Below are 24,324 nucleotides of genomic sequence, written 5' to 3' on the forward strand. Positions count from 1 at the left end.
ACGTCTATTCCTTTCTGTCTCTAGAATGAACCAAATAAGACTTATTCAGGTTTGTTTCTTATGCCTTCCTTCAAATAGGCCAGTGGAAGTATACCAAAGCAAAGAGCAGCAAAATCCTTGACAGATTTCAGAACAATGTCTTCTGCTTAGTCCACATCTGCTTAATGCAAAGATTAGGTTTATAGTATCTAGAGGAATCAATATTTTGATTATCTTTCAAGGGATCCTCCATGTCTCTTATTTTCTTAACTAAACTTTTGTAAGTAAAGGTATCAAAAATTTGAATTTGTACTGAACACATCTGAAAGAGACTGTTTTAAACTAATAGAGACCAATCTCCAATTGGCAAAATCAATTTACCCTTCTCTATTTGCCTAATATTTTTGTGGAAAAGGGGTAAAGGACCTGATGAGGAAATAAAGCTCAGATATAGAGAAACAAAGTTATAATTTCAGTGTACCTCAGAGTGTTCAATTGTTTGCTGCATCTGGGTCTAAACATCTCTCTTCTAGGTCCTCGGCTACTCTCAAGGACATTAGCTCTCTTATCTGGAACAGTAACATGACCCCTTCAAGAGACAGAAGGGTGCAGGTTGACCTTAGGTAAATTGACTTGATAAGAACTCAAAATATGATTTTTCCATTAGTGTTGAACATTATTATATAAAAAATGTGTTACAAAAAGTTATTTAAAGTAACATCATACATTTTATACCATTCACACTTTTTTTTGGCTTCTGCTCTTTTTTTGGCTTCTTCACTTTTTTTTTGGCTTTCTGCTCTTATTTCAAATTTATTTTATTTTTTAATTTCAAGTTAATATGAGGGAACAAATTTTTAGCTCACCTTATTTTCAATTATAAGATAATGTTCAAATTATAATTAAGTCCTTTACCCAGGGGGTGTTCAGAACACCCTCATATCAGGCACATTAGGTGAAGCTAAAGGACACTTTGAATAACACTGAGTCTTACTTCTTATGGAGCTTCACAATAAATTTTTTTCTAAAACTCAGGAGAAGTCTTGAGGTATTGTTTGCATAGTTAAAATTTCACTAATATCTCTGAATTTTTTTACTTTATAATGTTCATAGGAGAAAATTTGAGACATAGAAAAATATGAAGAAGATAATAATTATCACCTGTAATATTTCTACCTCGTATAACCCACTGTTGAAATTATAGTGTGTTTAAAACTAGTGTTTCTTCCTATGCATACAATTGTGACTATATTTAATTGACTTGACATTACATCTCAATAATTTTGTCCTGTACTGTTAGAAGTCTCTTGTAAACATTATTTTTGGCGGCTATATAATATTCTGCTGGGTAAGTGCCTCATAAGTACTTAACCATTTTTTAATCATGAATTCTTTGACATTTGGACATTTGGGTACAAATAATGGTACGTCACCATGAATCTTACCCCTTGTCTTTGTGCCTGAGACTAGCCATGGCCAGCAGTCAGAGCCAGCTTCATGGGCTCAACATGTACCATCACACATGGACCCATGCTAAGAAGAGCCCTGTGGGTTTAGTATTCTGCTGCCACTGACTTCAAATACTAAATCATTTTCAAACAAGTCCTACCTTTTCACTTTGTACTGGGGCCCACAAATTACAGTATGTAGCCAGTCTTAAGGATAGTGTCTTCTGGGCTAATGGCTGGGTCCAGAGCAGAGTCTGATCCCTAGATGTCCCCTCAGGGCTCTCTTTGACCTTCCAATTCCCATATGTGGTTGACCAAATAACTGAGAAGCCCTAGGACTTGGGCCTCTGAGATCATCCAGGCAAGAAGATTGCTCATACTAGAGAGTGTGGTATGTCTTTTGCGGGATCAGTTAAGGCCAGGCTGCCAGGGTGGTACTGACACACTCATTCTGGGAGACTCAAATTGTATAGTCAGAGGCCCTACACATCCAGAGTGTGGCACTGCTTTAGCCAGAGCACAAAGCATCAGCCTGCTTTAATTTTTTTTATCCTCCTTCTCATATTCCCATCTTTTGAATCTTTCTTTCAGCTCTTGTCTTGCCACAATCTGTTTTGATTTTTCGCACGAGCTGAACGCCTTGGAGACTGTAAAGTTTAGTGTCAGAAAGGTGACACATTTGGTAACAAAAATGTTGCAGAAGGGCAATGAGGACCTCCTTCCTGGCAGGGATGATTGTAGGGAATGAGAGCAGGGATTATTGTAGGGAGTGAGGGCCTTGGTTGGAGCATTAATTCACACAAGGCCTGAAGAACATTAACAAGGGCTCTGCTCTGAGTCAGGACTTATTTATAAACTCTTAGTTAATTTCTCAATGTTATATTCAAAAGCTGAAATTCCCACAATTGCTGGTATGAATGGAAACATCATAGCATATGGCAGGAATGATGAATTTTAGGAAACTTAAATTTTCCTTTTCTCCGAGGGTCTTCAGCTGAGATGTCTCTAGTTCCTTCATTTATTCTTGCCAATAAGGGATCAGCTCAGCTCAGCTCATCCTCTCTTATGAAGTTTTGGACTGTGGACTTGGAAATGCCAGCTGCCCTAAAGGCTTTGAGCTGGGCGCACTGTGTGTTTGGTGGGGAGGAGGGGCAGTTCTGCCAGCCTGGAGAGTGTTGTAATGCCTGAAGGTCCAGTTTTTATTCCTGACCCGTTTGGCATCTGAGTCCTGCGGCACTAATTCAAGTCTCTTGAGCCTGCATTTTACTGTTATCTGCTATTTCCCTGACTTTGGTTCCTTGCCATTCCCCAAAGGAGAATGTAGTTAAAGAGCATTTCCACATAGAAGAGTCAAGGAGGGCTTCTTGGAGATGTTGATTGCATGTCCCAATGATTAGACATGGCAAGAAACTCACAAGGTCATAGGTATTTATGAAGCCATCCTTCATTCATTCATTCACTAAACATTTACTAAACCCTAGCTACTTCCCTGGCACTGTGACAGAGCTAGAAAAAGAAACAAGAATGTTTTTTGTCTTTGTGGGGCTCCAAAAATAATAGAAGAGCAAAATTACAAGGCAATCTGAGGAGCCTAAATTAGAGATGTATATCCAAGCACTGTGGAATCATATAGGAAGATAAAACAATTTGTTCTCTCTGGAAGAGGGCAGGGGTTGTTGTGCAAGTCTCCATAGAGGACTTGCTCTATGAGTTGAGGCTTAAAGGAGTAGCACTGTGGCAGAGATCATTAGTGTTTACAAAATATGCACGTGCCTCCCACCAGTTCCCAGCCTCCTTTGTAGTTAGGTTGGAATCCTGTGACTTATTCTGGCCAATGGGTTTTGAATGGAAGTGGCGAGCGTTCAGACAAAAGTAGTTAAAAGTCACTGTACCTTACCATTTCTCTTTTTTCCTTTGGTGGAGTCTGTGGAAGCTATGTATTGAAATACTAAAGCCTCAAGATGGAATCCTTAGATAACTACATGGAAGAGAGCCACCCAGTAAAGAAGAGACCCATCTCACGTGGATCTTTGCAGGAGTGAGAAAATCTCTGTTGTGGCAAGATACTAAGATTTTTTTTTTAAGTTACTAAGATTTAGAGTTACTTGTTATCACAGGTTATCCAATCCTAGTATGACTAATTTAAGGAGTTTCCCAAGCATATAAGGTGACATTTCAAAATGAGAAAAAAACAGGTGAAAATTCTTGGAGATGTTTCCTGGAGGGAAGGAAGATGCTTTATTTTCCTATCAATTCCTTGCCATACTTGGCTAAGGACTGTTCCTGGAAGAAATAACTCTGCACTTCTAGACAATTTCATACGCAGGCTGAACACACTCCCGTGGATGGAGAAGGCGTATTTAGGCAGAGATGTGCAGGTTGTTTTTGTAGAGAGCTGAAGGAGTATGTGGAAGTGGTGAATGCCAAGGAGATGAGGGTAGAGTATTGACAGCACCTTATAGGTGCTAGTTTGCCCGCCTTTAGTCATTCCTGGCATGGATCGCTGCCCCTACTCATGCCTGACTATCTTTAGAATATGGAATATTGGACCCCTCCCTTTTGTCCTCTACTTTGCGGCCTGTCACCAATTCTGGGCAACAGAAAATCTCACTCAACATCTCATTATACTGTTTGTAAATCTTTTATACTAAGACATTGGAATACAGAAAATCTGTGTCTTGTCTTTTGAGTAATTAAGGTAAATCCAAGAAGAAACCACTGTTTTCCTGACTCAGTATTTTTTTTCTCTCATTATTTGTTTGATTTTTTTTGTCATTGTTGCTATTGTTTGCCTTTTCTCTTCTGTCCTCTTTCTTAGCACCATATCAGTTCATTTCTTTAAAGAAAAAAAACTGACCATATCAGTTCATTTCTTTAAAGAAAAAATTTCAAAATGTGGTACAGAGGTCACATTCTTGAGGTAGGTGTCAGACTGCTTTGGCTAGATCTTTGTGCCCATCCCCACCTCTACCCCATGGCCATTTACTAGCTGTGTGACTTTGGGCAAGTTGCTTATTCTCTCTCAAGCCTCAGTTTCCTGATTTGGAAGTGGCATAGGAATAGCATCTGTAAAAAGCAAATGAGTTGGGGCATGTACCATGTTTCCCCGAAAATAAGACCTACCCCCAAAATAAGCCCTAGCAGGATTTCTATGCATTTGTTAAATATAAGCCCTACCCCCCGATAATAGGACCCAGTGATGGGCATGGCTATGTAGCGTATCTGCATAGCCGCACCATGCATTTTGGCGTGGAAAGGAAGACATCCCCTGAAAATAAGCCCTAATGTGTCTTCTTGAGAAAAAATAAGTATAAGACAGTGCCTTATTTTCAGGGAAACACGGTAACATATCCAGCATAGTGCCTGGCTTAGAGCATGCCCAGCAAGTGCCAGGGGCTAGTGTGAATGAACCTAGTTTTAAGGATGGAGTCTGAGCAACATTGTGAAGAAAGTAAAAATCATCTCTGTCCTCAGCTGGCTTTATTTTTTGTTTATTGTTCTTTCTTGTCACAAATCTGGCCTCTCTTTTCTGTTTTTTTTTTTTAATTTTTTTTATGTTTTCAGGGAATTTTATTACAACCCTTTCTCCAAACCCACACCCCAAATACAGTAAGAAGAGGGTGTGGTTAAGACACTTTCTCTTTAGGCTCACACAAGAGCCACTGCTAAAAAGATTCTAGTCAATCCAGTCAGCTTCAGCAGGCCTGGCACAGAGGGCAGATGTCTCTCCAAGAAGGTTGTAGGTATGTGTTGCACAGGGACATCCACCAATTCTGGTTCTGGCTGCCAGATTTCATCCTCTGGAATCTTCCCCACAGCACGCAGGATCTCTGGGGCTGCTCTCTCCCCAGTCTCCACAGCTCCCTCCTTGTAGTACCTCCTGTGTGAGGCAGTCTAAGTGCCTGCCCACTAGTTGGTGTAGTACCCTTCCTTATTGAGTCATGATCCCGGGGGAAAGTAGGTGGTGTAGCAGCCTCCGGAGTACTGCCCCTCACACCAGTGCTTCTCTTTATAACGTGATGGTTTCAGAGCTTCTTGGAACCCTAGAACTTTTGCATAGAGCTCACAAAATTTCTTCATCTTTTCTTGTTTGGTAAGATGTGCCAGGTTTCTGGCTTTGTGGGCAAGGATAAATCCCATTATTGCAGCATAGCTGCCATCAGGTTTGGTATCATCCAATGTGTGAGAAATTGGAGCTTCCTCCCCTTCAATAATCAGGTTCCACAGTAATACTTTTTCCTCCAGAAAGGCTTATTGTAGTAAACTATACACTTGATAACCGGACCCAGAGGACACGAGTGATCAGCTGGTCTCTCCTCATTGGCAGAGGGGGACTGACATGAATCTTCATTCCCAGAGTAGAAGGAACAGCATGAATCACATATTTAGCCCCATACATCTCATAGTTTAGGGTCTTCACAAGGACATTTTCTCCTGTCTGGTCAATGTAGATCACAGGCCTCTCCAGCTTCACTCTGTCCCCAAGAAGGTCCATTATCTACTCAGTCACTTGACCAGATCCACTTACAAATTTCCTTTCCTTTATTCCACCTAGAGTGCAGGTGGGGTGAGATTCCTGACCAGGGAGAAATCTACCTTAATTTTTTTATTGTTGGGGATTCATTGAGAGTACAAGATACCAGGTTACACTGATTGCATTTGTTAGGTAAAGTCCCTCTTATAATTGTGTCTTGCCCCCCAAAGGTGTGTCACACATAGAGACCCCCACCCCCTCTCTCCTGCCCTCTCTCTGCTTTCCCTCACTCCCCACCATATACTAGATCTTTAATTGTCCTCATATCAAAATTGAGTACATAGGATTCACGCTTCTCCATCCTTTACTAAGAATAATGTGTTCCACTTCCATCCAGGTTAATACAAAGGATATAATATCCATCTTTTAAATGGGTGAATAGTATTCCATGGTATACATATACCATAGTTTGTTAATCCATTCCTGGGTTGGTGGGCATTTAGGCTGTTTCCACATTTTGGAGATTGTAAATTGAGCTGTGAGAAACAGTCTAGTTCAAGTGTCCTTACGGTAAAAGGATTTTTTTCTTCTGGGTAGATGCCCAGTAATGGGATTGCAGGATCAAATGGGAGGTCTAGCTTGAGTTCTTTGAGGTCCTTACACTGCTGGTGGGACAGCAAACTAATACCACCTTTTTGGAAGGAAGTATGGAGAACCATCCTCTCTTTTCTTTGTGCCTCACACTCAAGTTCAATCCATTTAAAGCCCTCTGCCTCCTTGCTTCTTCCAAATCAAAGCTTCTGGCCTCCAGGCTTCTCTTTTTAATAAAATATGCTTCTTAAGCTCTCATCCACAGAATCAGCTCTAAAACTGCATTTTTTCCTAAAGAGAAGGGTAAGTCAATTCGTTTCAGACAAACCTAGGTATATTTTAAGTGAGGTGTGTTGGAGGTGACACCCTCTATTTCCCCATATCTTCCCACTTTATACTGTGAGTCATGAGGGGACACAATTGGTAAGACCTATATCAAGGTAAGTAGATTGGTGGGGCTCATATATTCTATAGCTCACTTGGGGATATTATAAAAAGATGAAAACAGAAAAAGGACACGTGCAAACACATATAAACTGAAGCATCAGAATGACCCAATTTTGCCTTAGGCAAGACCAGAAACAGTAGCATCCACTCCCACCAGATTTGGACTTTGATATTCATGTGAAACTTTGTAGAAATTTTAAGAAAGTTGAGGTCACTTGGTTTTAGCTTATGATATACAAATTGTGTAGCCTGAGCAGAGAGATAAATATATTTTGGCAATTATAAAGGTTCTACATCAGGGTACCGATGAAGATGTAACTCTGGTGATTTGTGATTTCCATCACCAGCCCCTCAAGCTGTTTCTAGCATCTTATTTATAGCTTTCCTGGGCTGTATATCTTATAAATACAAAACGAATGAAGTATTGCAAATGAAAAAGCAGCTTTCCTTATGGCCTATTTACATCTCCTTGCCTGTCAGCAGGGTAAATAAAGACACAGACTTCTGATCTGTGGGGATCCACTGAACTACTCTAGTCCATAACATTGTGAAGTATGTTGATGGACAAAGGAGGCTACAGAGATTGGCAGAGACGTGTGACTTTTGAACTTCTCAAATGAGGAACATTCTGAAGGTTGGAGGTAGTTATCTTTGATTTCATAATTCAAGAGAATCATGACATGGCCCACAGATACCTTCTGAGGCTTCCATGATTTCCCATAATAGGAAATACATGGCATGGAAATTACTGGACCCCAATCTTTCCCTTCTTAATATCCACACCACTTCCACGGCCTTGGCATTGGTGGAGTGAATTTCCCCACCCATTGCCTTTGGGCTTGGCCTATGACTTTGTTTTGGCTAATAGCAGAAGGGCAGACATGACAGTGTATCAGTTGTGAGCTTAGGCCTATGTTTATATTTCCTTTCATATGCTTATCCTGTCACTGTCTGAAAATGAACTGGGTATCTTATTCTCTGGTCTAAGTAGAAAGACAGACATATAGGGCAGATTGCTTAGGTTAGCCAACCTCCAGCCAGACTTCAGATGCTTAAGGGATAATGAATGTGGTTTTAAACTAATGAGTTTTGTTACATAGCTATAGCTGATGAGTAAACAGCTAAATAAATTGAACCATTCTTCAGAAAATTTATGCTGGCTAACTCACTCTAAACTTTGACATTTTTGAGTTTAGGATCACTACTTTTTTCTATTTTTTAATTCCCCAATGCTATGATTTTAATGATAGTAGCCCCTCCAACATTCTGGTTGAAACTTAATCCCCAATGCAATGGTATTAAGAGGTGTGGCCTTTGTGAGGTGATTAAGTCATCAGAGGTCCACCCTCATGAAGAGAATTAGTATCTTTGTAAAGGGGACAATGGTTGAAGGGACCACACTCTTGCCCTTCCATTCCTTCCACCATGTGAAGACAAAGTGTTTCTCCCTCCAGAGGATCAGCAGCGGGCATCACTGTGAAGCAGAGAGCCATCTTTGCCAGACACTGACCTGCTGCCACCTTGATTTTGAATGTTTTAGCTCTGGTATTATGGAGAGTAAGTTTATGTTGTTTGTAATTTACCAAATGTGAAGTATTCTGTTACACCAGTGTAAGCAGACTAAGATGCTCAGAAACACTATTATTTGGTTCTCTTAGGGGGGGATCATTTTTCACAAAGAAACACAATTTTCAGGAAGTTTACAGTGTGATGGTAGTTCAGAAACATAAAAGAGATCCTATTACAGGGAGATCTAACCTTAATATTAAATCTCAGTAATTTGTCATTACAGAGATTTTCTTACTCATACAAAGATCAGTGCAAGCTGGATGTGTTTCCTGGGTGACTCATTTCCATTCGGTGACCCTTGAATTGAGCCTTGACTCTTTCATGGTAGAGCCTTGACTCTTAAGGCTCTACCACGTGTATTTTCGCACACAGCTTCCATATTCTCTGTCAATGGGGGAAAGAGAAATGGTGAGGTACACTGGCTTTTAACTACTTTTGTCTGAACTCTTGCTACTTCCATTCAAAATCCATTGGCCAGAACTAGTCACATGATTCCAGCCTAACTGCAAAGAAGGCTGTGAAGCTAGGGGGTGGGGGGGGCACATGCATATTTGGTGAACATTAATGACCTCTGCCACAACCCTACTCTCCCTTAAGCCGTAACTCATAGAGCACAGCAACTCCTGCTTCCTTCTAGGGAGAACAAATTGTTGTATCTTCCTGTATGTTCCCATAGTACTTTGATATCTGTCTTGATAACCAATATCGAGGCCTGAGTGCCTTAATTTTGAGCCTTATTACACTTAAAAATGACTACATTGGTCTTCTGAGTAGACAGCTGCTATTTTTGTGCCTTTGGCATCCATTCCCCTCCTTTCCTTTGGAGAACATTCCTTCCCTGCCTTCAGTGCATGGTTTTGGGCAGGGCTGACCCTCCTCTTAGCTCCCAGAGGCACATGTAGTCTGTAAGCCTGTCAGCATATTCCATTCTCAGACACTGTGCATTGTGCAGGGATGAATGGGGTTCTCAAGTTAGGACTCAAGGTTAGGACATTTGTTAGTTTTGCTTTTTTGCTTTTTTTCTCTTTTTGAGACAGTCTCCTCTCTATGTCACCCAGGATAGAGTGCAGTGTCATGATCTGAGTTCACTGAAATCTTGAACTCCTTTGGTCAAGTGATCCTCCTGCTTCAGCCTGGTAAGTAGTGGGAACTATGGGGATGCACCACCATGTCCAGCTAATTAAAAAAATTTTTTTTACAGAGATGCAGTCTTGTTATCTTGTTCAGGCTGGTCTTTCTTGGCCCCAAACAATCCTCCTGCCTTGATTCCCAAAGTGCTGAGATTGCAGGTATGAGCTGCCATACCTGTCCTTGTTAAAATTTTTGAGAGAAACTCTCTTTTTACTTGGTTTCATAGGTGTAGGAGTTGATTTATCTGAGGACTCCAGTGGAGAAGGCCAGTTTGAGAATGATTCCAACACAGAGGAAAGTAGGACTAAGAGAGAGAGAAAGAGGTAGAAGTAGAAATGAAACAGAGAAAGAGACAGAGGAATAAAAATGAAAGAGAAAAAAGCTGCTGATATAATTTCAGCATGAGCTCCCAGGGTTTAACTGGGCCAACAACCATTCTTTCTTGAACTGGTCGGTGAAGTAGTTAAATTTATTTATTTGCTTAAGCTATTTTTAGCAGGATTTTCTCTCATATGTAATCAAAATATTTCTGAATTTTTAAATAGTTGATACTGTAAAGGTAACAACCCCAATGCCATAATCTATTGGTGATATGAGTAAGACAGGCAACATAAGACATGTTCCTTCCTAATAAATAAATAGGGTTGATTCAGCATGACTAGTCTGAGGCATTCCATTTCAAGAGGACAGCATACAGAAGTATCTCATCTTGCTTACTTGTGTCATCTTTTCCTTTATTGCTCTCCCTCCACTTACTTCCTTGATTACTTTGTCAATCATGGGCATATTCTTTTTTATTCCTCAAGTCTCCTAGACTCACCACCCAACCCAACTGGGTTTGTGCCCATTATCTCCTCAACCACTGAATCCTGGATTTGTTCTTGATTTGTTGTCAGTTCAGGGAAGTCTTGAACTGCCTTTGCTTGCTTTTTCTTTGATTCACTAATAAAAGAGAAGATTTGAATGACATTGCAAGAAGGCACTTGGGATTAACTCATCGTGTAGCATAATATGTTATTTGGATTGAGTGATGATGTACCAGTGCAGTGCAAAAGCCCTCACTGACAGGGGTCTTAGGATGACCCAGCCATAACCTTCACAGAGTGCTCTTCCTCAGTGGATAATGGCTCTTTACAGCCTTTCTCTCCTATTTTTCCCCTCATTTTCTTACCATCTCTCCCTCTCTATATTTTTCTACCTTCCCAAAATACTTTACAAAGTAGTGAAAATTCTTTTACTTTCTCTGAAGCTTCATTTCTGCATGTCTAAATAGAGATAATAATAATTACTTGCTAAAACTGTCATGATGAATATGAGATTAAGCTATGTGGGGTGAGCTACCCAAAGCCTACTGCATACATTAGTACTCTAACCTTTCTGGTAGGCATGGCCAAATATATTTTGTCTTTTAAAGTAGTTGAAGGGTGATGTGCCTTTATCATCTCTGTCTTCTTTTAGTTAAATTCAGATTGAGAGGTATTGAACTTTCAATGATCCACTTATCTTGTGAATGGAATATTATTTAAGAACATGGCATTGCCCTTTTCCTTCCATATTGTGTCCTTGTCTGCTACTGAAATGAAAAACAATGAGAATCCCTCCTCTTTGCTAATCTCTAAAACATTCTTTTTGTGGGCTACCTTCATCTACCAGTCTTAGGTTGGTGCCTCTGGCAGTTTCTAGGTATTCCAAAGAATATCAGCTTCATGAACTTTTTATAGCTGCCAGGATACCCACAGAATATTCCACAGATGAATAAATTTGTGAGTAACTTGGTTTAGACTACACACACCAGTCTTCTGATGGACTTCCCAGAATCTTTTTACTAAGGTATGTTGTAAACCTTCAGGGGAGGTGGAGGAGTCAAAGTATGTGATATTTCTCAAACCCACTTGGCCACAGGACCTATTATTAGTGCATCCTCTGATGGACAAGTATTCTAGCAAACAAACTGAGGGAAATTCTGACCTACTGGTTTAATTAGATTTCTTTAAACGTGAATTTCTTTCATTCACTCCAGGAATGTCACATTTTTCTGTACTCTTCCTCAGGTGTCTTGTGTGTCTCATGCCTGTTCCTCCATTTTTGTTTAGTTTCTCCTAGGTAAAAATAGTCAGAGGCTGAATAATAAAACACAGTGATTGGTTATCAAGGAGAAGAATGAATAGTCACACCAATGTGTGGTGATAAATGTTTGCAATATGTTGTATTTGTCTTTGCTGCTTTTTATTTAACTGATAAAGTGAATGGGTGAAGGTAATATCTCCTTTCTTCTGTTGGACTTTCCTTCTGATTGGAGTATGAGAAGCTTAGTGAGATCTTTAATATAAGGAAAATCTTTATGAGGAAAAATTTCCAATTTTTCATTGTAAGAGTGAATATCAAAATATATTTGCCTGTAGTCATTTGATTTTTATGGTTTATCTGTTTCTAATTTGCTTGCAAAAATTGGGGTGGATAATTTAGAACATACCAGAAGTTAGAATTTTCATGTACATGGCCACCAACACATGGATTCAAGCAATAATCATTAACTCATTTAAGTGTTTTCTCTCTCCCAAGTATAGCACATTGCTAAATAATGTTGGTAAAGATTTATATCCCCCTTTTTGGGGGTTCCCCTTTTATTACAATCTAGCTAAAGGGTTTATGAAACCAAGTTATCTCATTTCACACCTTGTAGTTAATTTTACAAATGTGTATATTACCTTCTGGATTACTATATATCTGGATTAAATTAGGAAGTCAGAATTAATGCCCTTGCTTTTCTTTTCCCTTTTCTTTCTTTGGTCTTAGTAGGTTTCTATTTCTAGTGAAAAAAAAATGTTCTTCTTAATTTTATTTAGTCCAATAATAGTAAACATAGACTACTTACCACTTCCCTTGTCTTCATTTGTAAAGTGATGTCAACTCCATGACAGGTATATAACCTTACTGGAAACATGCAAATCACCTATACTCTTTCTGTGCTTGCTTTTATCTTTTCATATGGGATTTAATTCTGGAATTCTCCATTTATGCTATCAGCTTGCTTTTAGCTATTTTAGGGAGGCAATGAAGTAAAAGAATTTAAAAGAAGACTACCTCATTTTTAAGACAAGTTAAATAAGAAGTGTATAGAATTTCCCTTTTATGGAATACACATTTTTATAGCATTTGGGCCCTTTACATTTATAATGACTTATAATTATGGGCATGTTATCAGAAATGCCTTCAGAGGTTAAAGAAAAAATTACGTGTGTGTATTTCTCCCTTAGAGATTTTGATTTAATAGTTCTGGGGAGGGGCTCCAGAATGTTTTTACTCCCCCCTCCATGCCCCATTTTCCTATTGCACACCCAGTTGAAAAGTACTGGTTTCAAATGTTCTATTTGGAAATACTGTTTTGTGTGAGAAGGCTGCCTCATTTCAAGGCTGGTGGGACAAAAGAAAAGAGAGAGGGACGCTAGGTCTTTGGCTGCAATTGACTGAGTTGCAGAAGAGCAGTGCCTGTTCTAGCAAAAAACAAACAAACAAAAAAAAAAAACAAAAAAAACGAGGCCTCTGGCTGGAGCACAGGCTGGGCGTAGAGATATCCTGAGTAATTCTGTGGGAATCTTTGCTTTTTTCTAGTTCAGTATAGCTTTAGACTTGCTTTGGTTTCGATGGGTCAGCCTACTTAAATGGAATGTTGGATTTGAATAGTTACAATTTGTCCAATTTTCCCCAATTCCCTCCACCAACTCATACCTCCAATCTTGATTACTTGGTGTAAAAACACAATGAAAAGCAGTCGCTAACAAAGGAAGTGTCACAGAGTTAGTTTTGACTAAATTGGACTAGTTCTTCACATTCATTGCCTATGAGTAAAAGATGTAAATAAAAGTCAACAAAGGTCTCTATTGTGCAGGTCCCATTATAGAATGTTATCTTGACAGGTGAAACTCTGGGATTCTATGTCAAGAGATGGTATAAACCTATCCTTTCTGGGGTAAAACAGCTTTATGAACAAGTCCAAGCAATAGCTTTTTCCTGGAATTTTCGTACCTTGTCATGCTGAATAATTTACTCTTAACCACATGTGATTAAAGAATATGCTCCAATGAGATTTAAGCATGACATCCCTTCCTTCATTTCCACAAATGAGAAGCAGATGCCCATGTTCTCTGGGTAATATCCAGGCCTTAATAACATTGCCATTCATTGGGTCCATTAATTGATGCTGACAGTAGTAATAATAATGATAATAATCACAGTAAATTTTATTGAGTGTTTACCATGTGCCAGTCATTAATATTTTATGTGGATTACTTCATGTAATCCTTACAAATCCCTATGTATAATGGAAGGAGAGTGAATGCTCTTTGTTTTAGGCCACCCAGAGTTTCTCCCTTCTTTCTCTCACCCACCTGATTTTTACGTACTCACCCTGCAAAGTCCTATGCTTTGTGGGAAACAGATCCCACCTCCATCTCCAGGATGAGTCTTTATAGATTTAGCCAACCAGGAAATCCCATTTCCCTGGCAACAGTGATTAGTTCAGGGATGATTATGTGACCCAATTTGGACCAATTCATTCTTGGAGAAATTTTCTGGGGATCCTAATTCTTCTGTGGAAATACCTGCAGAGACACACTCTTTAGGTTAAATATGAATACAGAAGCATGGAGGCTGCTTGGGGGAGTCAGATTTGGTAAAAGTATCACCAAAGAAGTGATAGAAAAAGAAAAAGAGAAAGAAACTGGAACATCGTTGATTTCACTGAGCAGCTAGATTAAACCTCAATTAAAGCCTATGATACTTTCAGGTTCTTCAGCCAATGGTTCCCTTTCATTATTTAGCGGGAATTGAATTTTCTGTTCCTGGGAACTAAAATATTCCTGACAGATTTTGAGAATAAATCTTGATTTTGCTGTTAAGGAAATGGAGAGCTTAAATCTTTCCCCAATTTAATTGAAAATGTAAATGGAAGATTAGGGATTTGAATTCAAGTGGTTTGATTACAAAACCCAGGAACATACCTGACATCCTGAGAAGGTAGGTAATGTTATTGCTAAGGGTAGAGTCCTAGACAAGGATATTTTCCTTCTGTTTCTTACTCCTGATTGTGAATTTAACTTGTGAAGAACATATAAGAAATTCATTTCAAATCTTGGGGTATGTACGCTTTGTTTTTTATAACTTTCTTTTTGTAATTCTTTGGTTTTTTGAGATAGACATTCACTCTGTCACCCTGGGTAGAGTGCCATGGGCATCATCATCATAGTTCACAATAACCTCACATGTTTGGGCTCAAAAATTTTCTTGCCTCAGCCTCCTTAGCAGCTGGGACTACAGGTGCCTGCCACCACATCCAGCTAGTTTTTCTATAGAGACTAGGGCTTGCTCTTGCTCAGGCTGGTCTTGAACTTCTAGTTCAAGCAATCTACCTACCTTGGCCTCCCATAGTGTTAGGATTACAAGTGTGAGCCCCTGCACTGGCCTGTTTGGGATAACTTTCTATGTCTGGATATTCTGGAGTGGTTATAAAAGCCAAAGTATTTTAATGGAGAAATCATTATAAATCATCTTGTTAAGAGCTCACCATATGCAATTTTTAGTATTAGAATAAGATTGGATTGAAGCATGTTATCAAATCTGATTATGTTTTTGAATCACCTGGTAAGCATATAAAAATACATACTCCTGAACTTCAGGACAGTCTGTTTGTGGTGAGATTCCTGGGTAGTTATGGTGTACAATTTGATTTGACAGCCTCCGATTTAAGTTTGTGATCATACATATAAAGGAAAACTGTTTGTAGTTACTTAGAGACCTACAAAAGATAAAGCAATTGATTAAAAACAAGGTCCAAGTGGGGGAGAACCATTTCTACTAAATAAGAAATATGCAGATTTATGAGGTGGAAAGAAGAAGCATTACAAATGTATTGGTATCCCTTGAGCACAGTGTAATTTTCACTTTTCTTCCCACTTAGATTAGAGGAGAAAAAAGAAATAAGGAGACATGGCAATACACACAGGCTCCTTCCCTCCATAATTTGATAACTTTTTAGCAGTCAATTAAAGGTTGATCGTACTAGAGAAACAAGATCTATGTGGAGGAAAATTGCAAGCACTTTTGATGGAAACCTTCCTGAAAAACTTGATACTCACTAGAGCCATTGGCAAAATGAGGCAAGGTTTTTCCAAATTTTAGTGTACATTATAGCCCATGAAAAATTTGTTAAAATTGCATGGTCTGCCCTCCTTTCATACATTCTGAATCAGAATTTCTGGAGCAAAGGACTGGGAATTTTCATTTTGCATTCTCTTCTATGATGACTCTAGTACAACTTGTCTTGGCAACATATTTTGTGAAAACGTGCTGTAGGAGATACCCCAAATTGGAGACTTGGGTGAAATTATTCTGCTCAAAGGAAAAGTTCTGATAACCACATTAGTTACTCATCATTACTTAGGTAGCTAATTCTTGCTAGAAGTGGTCTTAAATAGTGTTCTAAACTTGGTATCATTTTAGTTAAGTCAATTCATGACAAATGATTGTTTAAAATAATTATTTAACAAATACTCTAATTTTTTAAGGTTAAGAGTAATATTTGGATAAGAGTAAGATATACCTTCTGCAATTTAGTGAACCACATTACGGGGATGTCTGACTGTTCAAACCATAAAACCGTGGCTTGATCATGTAGGAGTAGTTTATCTGGATTGAAGACAAATTCGTGCCTAGAAGGAAGGACTTTTTTAGAGTGTTAACCTTACCAAATCTTCACAAGGTGATGCTAAATCTAGAGGTCTTGCCTAGCTATTGAGTACCAAAAAGATTCATGTTTTCTCTTAACAGAGTGCAAAGGAGTAGTGCTCTTAGTAACTATGCCAGTTTAGTAATTTTAGGCTGACTACAATAGATTTCTCATAAAATTGTGTGCAAATTGCCAGAATGTTAGTTGTTCCATCAGTGAGAATGAGCATAAGTAATAATACTGATGTAAATAATCATCCTGTAAACTCTTTATTGCTAAGGAGTTCAACATGAGGTCATGCATTGTGAACATCTGGTTGAATGACTGAATTGTGAATTTTCAAGGTCTTGTGAAGAAGGGTGAGAGCTGCCTGCTATCTTTAGAATTCCTGTCTCTTTGTGAAAATATCTGAAGTAGTTTGGATAAATAAGGAAATGACCTACCAGTGCTGAAGGTGATCAGAAAACTACTTTCTTCACTCCTTTTTGAGAAAGGTAATGATGAAGAGGATACTTCCTCTTGTCAGAGTACTTGGCAGATTGTGGTAGATTGTAGTACTCTACAATTGTGGTAGATTGTAAATGGCTACGCATTCCTCCCAGCCCCTTGTGCATACTCTTCTGTAGTATTGCTTTGCCACTTTGTCTACAGAGAGGCAGATACTATCTTCTCATCCCCCGAGTGTGTGTGCCCATGTGGCTTGCTTTCACCAAGGGGACATCAGCAAACACGATAGGAAGGAGGACTTGAAAAGTGCCAGTGCATTGTGTCTGGCCCACTGCCGTGTGAGGAAGCTGGGGCTAGCCTACTGGAGGATGAGAAACTTCTTACACTCAACGGACAGCCTTCCCTTCCTTCAAATATTAGAGTGAAACACCTCTAGTCCATTCAGCCCCCAGTCAGCACATTGACTTGTGACCAATAATAAAATGGTTCTTGTTCTAAGCCCTTAAATTCCATAGTGGTTTGTTATACAGTGAAAGTTAACTGATCCATAAATGAATCTCTTTAAAAATACCCAGTGCTTTCTTTTTGTGAGGTATATTGGTTTCTTTCCTTAGGCAAAACTCCTTGAGAGAAAAAAAGAGTTTCTTGCTCCTTGTAGCAGATATAGCTTACTGGTCTCAGATTCTTTTGGCTTAACCTGCTTACTGGACTGTAACTCACTTGCTCTGTCTCAGCTGCCTTAGCTACCAGACTCCTGATGGGCCCAGATGGCCGAGTCCCTCTGACTCCTCCCACCACTTCTGGACTTAGGGGAAACACCATATAAGATCTGGCTTTCTGAGTGACTGCTGAAGGGACCAGATTATTCAACCCAGAAGGCAGGGGTGTTAACCTGGGAACCAACTTTGAACAATGGAGATGGAGTCAGAAGGGAAGTAAGCAGATAAATTCCACTTCTTTCTTCTCTCTGATGAACTTCCTGAGACCCGTTTCTCTGCAAAGTCTGTCTGCCTGTGTTTCTCACCTGCTAGGCAACCAGCAGCATCCTTTTCAAAGCTTCTCTTGAAGCTATGGCCCTTACAGTATAGATTACCTATTTGGAAATGTTTCCAACTTTATCTACTTCACTTCTCCTTTCCCTCACTCTTTCTGAGATTGGACCTTCCATATAAAGTATCAGCATTCAACTTCAGGTTGTGATTTTTAGGGAACAGAGACTGAGATCCTTACTTTGTATTAGCATGCCAAGCATTTACTGATTTTAGGATACTCCTAACTCAGTATTCACTTGTAGTCATTTGAAGAATTTTATCGGAAACACCATAAAGTGTAATGCAGAGAATTCAACTTAGAAAGGTCAAACCTTGGCTTCAATATAGTGGGAAAGCCTTAGTTATGACGCTGCTTCCTGAGACCATGCATATTTTTAAATGTCAAATTGACTGTACATAGTATTTTCTTAATGTGTTTCAGTTCTTGGCTTGAAATGCCGTCAATAGTTTATCTTTAAATGTATCTTCCTCCATCTAAGAAGGTGGAGATTTAAGGGTCATGGGGGTGGGGAGATGTGAGCTGACTCATCAAACAGAAGAGTTTGGGTAGGGGGTTAGAGGGAAGAAAAGGAACTGATTTGAAACAAGGAGACAATTGGAGGCATGCCAATGCAACACCCTTTCATCATTTCAAGGAAGCAAATTCTAGGAGGCATCATGAGCATTGCGATGATCAAAAAGGCAGAGGAGAAGAACAAAATCTGCCGTAGGTAAAGCCACTGCCAGGCAGTGAAGGGACTAATTAGAAGAGTAAAGAGGCAAAGGCTCAGCTCTCACATATGGAGTAGATCTTTAATTACTTTAAATAGGTTAAAGATTCATTACAAATTATGATTTTTCTCTCTGGACATCCTCTGATGACAATAGACACTGTTTTCTTCTCTTCCAAGTTGCATACCATCAGAACAGCTCCAGCGGCTCATACAACATCTCTCCTCAACCTCAGGGAACTGCTTCCTCTAAGTGCAGCATTGCCAAGGCTGCCCCACTGAGGGGTGTATGTGTGTGGGGTGTATGTGCCCCAAGCCCAAGAGGCAGGGCTGCAGAGAGTGACAAGGTAGCTGCTCTTTGGGGACAGGATATCCAAGGGTAAATGGCTGATAGCTTACCCCTTCCTATGCGTTCCCTGGCCTCTCCATTTGCTGACAGTTCTCTGTTCACTCACTCTACTCTTGACTTTAAAGCTCTCACGTTTAGTGCTCTTGTCATTTCAGCAAAGGGCAGATTTCTCTCCTTAAAATAAGGGTGCAGAAATGTTGAGGCAGAGGTTATAAGAACAACACCTTGCTATGAATGTAAATGCCACAATCCTACCAGCGTTGACTTTTTTCCTTTGTCACTCTTGTTTTTATCTAGAGGAAAGAATTGATGAAAACTAACATTATACAAAAATTATATATTTTAATTGGTTACAAAAACAATAATGTGATTTAGGACTCTATGATTCAAATTTTACTGATGAAAGTTGCTTTTTAAAAGACTAGACAGCATTTTCAATTGTTAAAAACATTTTGCCACGACATGTCTTTGAATGTTTATCATGGTAATTTTTTCTTTTAGACACAGAAATAGAATCCAGGAGGTAGGAATCATATGCTAAGGTAATCCTGGACCATACTTGAAGTAAACACTCAAAATGCATATTGCAATTACTACCTATGTGAACTTCCTGCCTAGAGCAAATGTATTCGTATATATCATGACAGCAACAAGCTAGAAGTTCCTTTTACAATTTTGTGTTCTCCATCTTTCAAATGGAATGAAAATAATTCTATTCTATTTTGATGTAGTCTACTTAGAATAGTCAGAATTATAGCCCAGGCTTTTCCAGGCTAAAAATAGTTATTTTTCATGGCTTAGCCTTCCAAGTTTAAATCATTTTGAAGAAGACTGAATGGTCCAGAGAATTTAGACCCACTTTAGTGAAGAATATTTGGTTTGTTTAATCATTGTCTAAATGAGTGCTCACATTTTTCATACACAGAAAACTTTTTCCTGGGTAAATTCTTTAATGGTGCCCCAATCTGTTTTTCTACATAAAACAGATGAAACCTGGAGTTAAATCTGCATGCATTTCTCTTCTCTGCTCCTCGGTCTCTCATCTTTCCAACTCTAGTTGCACAGAACCCAGAGCTGGACAGGGCTTGTGGGGGCTGGCCATCTCTGCCTCACCTATCTGTCACAGCATCTAGCATAACACGGATACCAAATTCATATTTGTGAAAGGACACGGAACCTAGTGCAGTGGAAACCTGAACCTACGATGCTTTAGGTGGAAATGCTTAGTTCTTTTTTTAAGAAAAGACAATCCAAGTGTGATCTATGTCTTTCAAGTATATGTTCCTTGGCAATGTTTTAAAGGGTTTGTGAGGCTTACTTTGGGAATGTCAGACTAATATAATTATAAGGGTTGTAATCTGCTTCTAAACAAATGTAGCTTTTAGGGTGATGGGGGCAAAGTAGGATTGCCTGATGGATAGGAAGGAAATAGGAGAGGACTTTAATACCTGTTTGTTCATCTGCTACTAGAGTTGTTTTGTCCGTCTGCCTGGCTGATGTGTCCTCCAAAAGGTGGGTGCTAAATTGAAGGTGCCACCTTCCCATACAAAGGGGTATGTTTCTCTCTCTCTCTCCCTCTCTCAAAGACTTACTATGACAGAGTTGTGAACAGGCAGATTAAGGGCAAAATCTAGCCTAGAGACTATGTTTGCCTCACAGAGTGTTTTAAAAGTAATTTTAAACTTGTTGCCAAGATTATTAAAACTGAGACATCTCACAGATTTCCAGTTTCTCCTGAAAAGGGGAATACCTGGTAATAGTGTGAGCCAACCCTCTTTTTAACCAGTGGTTCTCAAGTGTGGTCCCTTGACCGCAGCATCAGCAGCACCTAGGAACTTGTTGGAAACTCTGGTGGTAAGACTCAGCAATCTGCAGTTAACAAGCCCTCCGGATGCTTCTGATGAGAACCACTACTGTGGACCAGAATTCAAGAGCACTTAATGGCCTATGTGTGCTTTCTACCTAGGCTCTTCCACATCTTCCAGACCCATGTGGTCATCTGCATGAGCATTTGCATTTTTTTCTCTTTATTATGAATAGGCTCACCTAGTAAGACGGCATAGTATTTTCAAACCTCCAGTTAAGAATCCAAGGCACTAAATACCTCAAGCCTCAAAGATTTGAGGTAACTCAGAGGTATTTAGAAACCAAGAACCATCCCGTAGCCTATCAGATATGACTTCTCATCTTCTGGCTGCTGCCCATGTGGAAGTATGAGAAAACCCAATTAGTACAAACAGATAAGGGCAGATTAAAGTCTTGGAAGAAGAGAGCCCTCATTGGAATTCCTAATGCATACAAACAACATGGTTAGATAAGTCTTTATTTAATTATATTGTAGGAAGAGAGGAAGAGAGTCACAAGTAATCTGGGTGTATTTAAGTGTGTTTTTTAATGGACTTTTCAGGATGTCTGTATAGTTTCTGAATGTCTGTAAGGTTTGTCAGATAGCCATCAATTACTCAATCTTACCCTAAATATAAATAAGCCATCATTTCATTATCAGGAGCATGGGCTGAAGCAGACTCTTTATATGTTGCTTAGCCTTCTAAGTAATTTCCAAGCATGAGTCCCATGTGGAGGAATCCTCTGCTAAACCTTCTATTTTATTTGCTCAATTGCTAGTCTTATTAGATGCAGATGTCTATGACTCTTAGATCAACCTAAGCTTTATTTTAGCTCTTTCAGACCCTAGAGATAATATTTAGCTTCTTGAAATAATTATGAACTAATACTAATTAGTGCTCATCAAATATCCAAGTCCTCTATATTTCCCAGGCCTGAGGCAGATAAATGAGTCATGTGGCAACTTCTTACCAATGGAATGTAAATAGAAGTGTTGTGTCATTTCTGGTCTGGGGCAGTTAAGAGAGGAGATACCTTCTCCATGCTTTTACCATCCCTGCTTTGGCAATTTTGAGAGCACAAATTTGAGCTGATGGAATTGCTAAGTGGAACCAATTTGGGTCATGAACCAGGACTCCAGATCTTGAGTTACCACCTGAAAGAGTCTCATGCAGGAAGCTACCAAACCCATGTGAGCAAGAATTAATTCTCTGTGGTGTTAAATTTTGTTGTGATAGGATAGCCTGTCCTATACCGAATTATGCAAACTGTTCTAACTATATAAGCTTGACCAAGGAACATGCTAGGACTTCAGGGGGAGCCAATGTGAAAGATAAAGCAGCCTGGAGCTTACACATCTGAGGAGCAGCTTGTGAATGGCAGGGTCAGCAGGCTACTTGACAGTGTCCAGAATGAGGCATGCTTTCGACTGGAGTCAGGATTCAAGAATGTTTGATTTCATGGGCAGAACACAGCAATAAGATTCTCTCATCATCAGTGATGATGCTTAAGATCATGTGGGAGGAATCATTGTGGTTCAAGAGAGTTTTCTGATTTGGAAAAAGATTCCTGCTAGTTGTCAGCCAAGGGTATACCCAAGAGCTAGTTCCTGACGGTTGAAGGCTGGATTAATTGGGTAGAGCCCCCAAAAGAAAATGGAGGTTGATTGCAGAGTTTGTAACCCAGAAGAAAAAGCTGCAGGGGGTATGTAATTAGAGGAGGTAATAAGAAACTAAAGGAGATGCCTCATTTGGAGTTTGGGTGAAAAGGCAGATGGTGGTACCGTTCCCTGAGATGGGACATGGAATGATGGGATCTATTGAGTTTGGGCTATACAGATTGAGTACCTCTAATCCAAAAACCTGAAATCTGAAATGCTCTAAAATATGAAACAATTTGGGCACTAATGTGACACTAAAAGGAAATTCTCATGGAAATATTTCAGATTTCAGACTTAGAGATTAGGGATGCTGAACTTCAAATATTCCCAAATCTGAAAAAATTTGAAATCTGACACTTTCAGTGCCAAGCATTTCAGATAAAGGACACTGAATCTACATATGGGACATCCCAGTGACAGTGGTGGTAGCAGAGGGTAGTGTGGAGTGGGCCATAGCCTCCCCATTGTTTCAATTAGCCCTCTAGTTGGCTATCCCACTAGAGACACAGTTTTAGAAAAAAACACTATCTCTGCAAAGTAGTTTTAAGCACTACTAAGTGGAAGCCGCCTGGGGCCTCTCCTGTCAAGTAAAGATGTCTAGTAAGCAGTTGTATATATGTGCCTAGAGGTCAGAGCAAATCTGGAAATATAATTCATGGACAAGAAGGGAATTGCCCAAGAAAAATGAATCAGGCAGGAAGAGGACCTAAGGGAGAAACTGGAAGAGCACCAATGTGTGAGAGCCATGTTTGGGAAGGAGACTAAGGGAAAGAAGAAAATGGTGTCCGGGAAACCAAAGCAAGAGAAAGTTTCAAGAAAGGGAGAAAGACCAGACTTCATTTAAGCATAGAAGAGGAGGGTTGCGGAGGGAGTCGTGGTGGTGTTCTCTTCAGTCGCTGCCTCTCACCAGCTGACAAGGCAGCTGAGTTCCGAGCCAGGCGAGCCCTTTGCCTGTGAACATTTACTACAAAGCAGGGCTCGGTTTCCTTCTGCACCAGCTCTCCCACTGCAGCCTCTGTTGATGTAGGCAGGCATGGGGCAACCCTTAGGCTCCACAAAGATAACCTAATAACAGCATGGCCAGAGCTCCCATCCTTCCCAAACCCCACAAAGAAACTTGGATGGTGAAGCAGCCACTCGCCAACAAAACAACAGTTACTGCTGCCCCCCTCTCAGGATCATCCACAAGCTGCCTGCTAGGTTGGTTGATATGTCTTTTATTTGGCGTTCTGTTAATTCGCTAAACACTGTTTTGATCTATGTGACCGTAGAATATAAAAATGCAGTTTATAGGAGACAAGTTGCAAGAGAATGCTCAGTGCTCTGAGCCTCACACACAATACCTACCCTCCAAAGGGCTGGATTTTCCCTCGGGCTAAGGGGGAGCGAGCTGTGCGAGGTTCCTCATCCTCTTTATGGCTCTCTTTGACCTGCTCCTCCCCTTGGTGCCGTGTGGTGGGTGTACAACTGTTGCAAGTAGGTGGCACAGCTGTTTGCTTTGACTGCCTCTGTACCTCAGGGATCCCAGCCACACAGTTAACATTGCAGGATGAAAATGGCATTTATGCTTTAATAAACTCACCCTATTTCTTTGTTAGAGGGGAAAAAGGGGGGGATCCCACCCACCATGTTGCCAGCTACATGTCACCGCTCAGAGCACACCACAGCGGCTAATGTTTTCCAAATTCTCTCTTGCATTGGAAATGGAAACCATTAGAAAAATATTGGGATGGCGTGAAGATTTCCCAAACACCTGCCTCCCACCTCTCATGCACATATGCCTGGTTTTTGCAGTGCACACAGCTTTTTTTTTTTTCTTTTCTCTTTTTGCTGTTTGGTGCATTTTCATTTACAAGCACATGTATATTTTATAAGTGTATGTGTACATACTTCTTGGT

The 24,324-nt window shown here is 39.8% G+C and overlaps 1 pseudogene; it reads right to left on the minus strand.

Moving 5' to 3' along the window:
- Positions 1 to 5,194: 5,194 nt before the first annotated feature.
- LOC100965338 lies at positions 5,195 to 23,988 on the minus strand (annotated as a pseudogene).
- Positions 23,989 to 24,324: the final 336 nt, after the last annotated feature.

The sequence above is a fragment of the Otolemur garnettii genome, unplaced genomic scaffold (genome assembly GCF_000181295.1).
Source record: "Otolemur garnettii isolate 467f Iridium unplaced genomic scaffold, OtoGar3 scaffold00002, whole genome shotgun sequence".
NCBI lineage: Eukaryota > Metazoa > Chordata > Mammalia > Primates > Galagidae > Otolemur > Otolemur garnettii.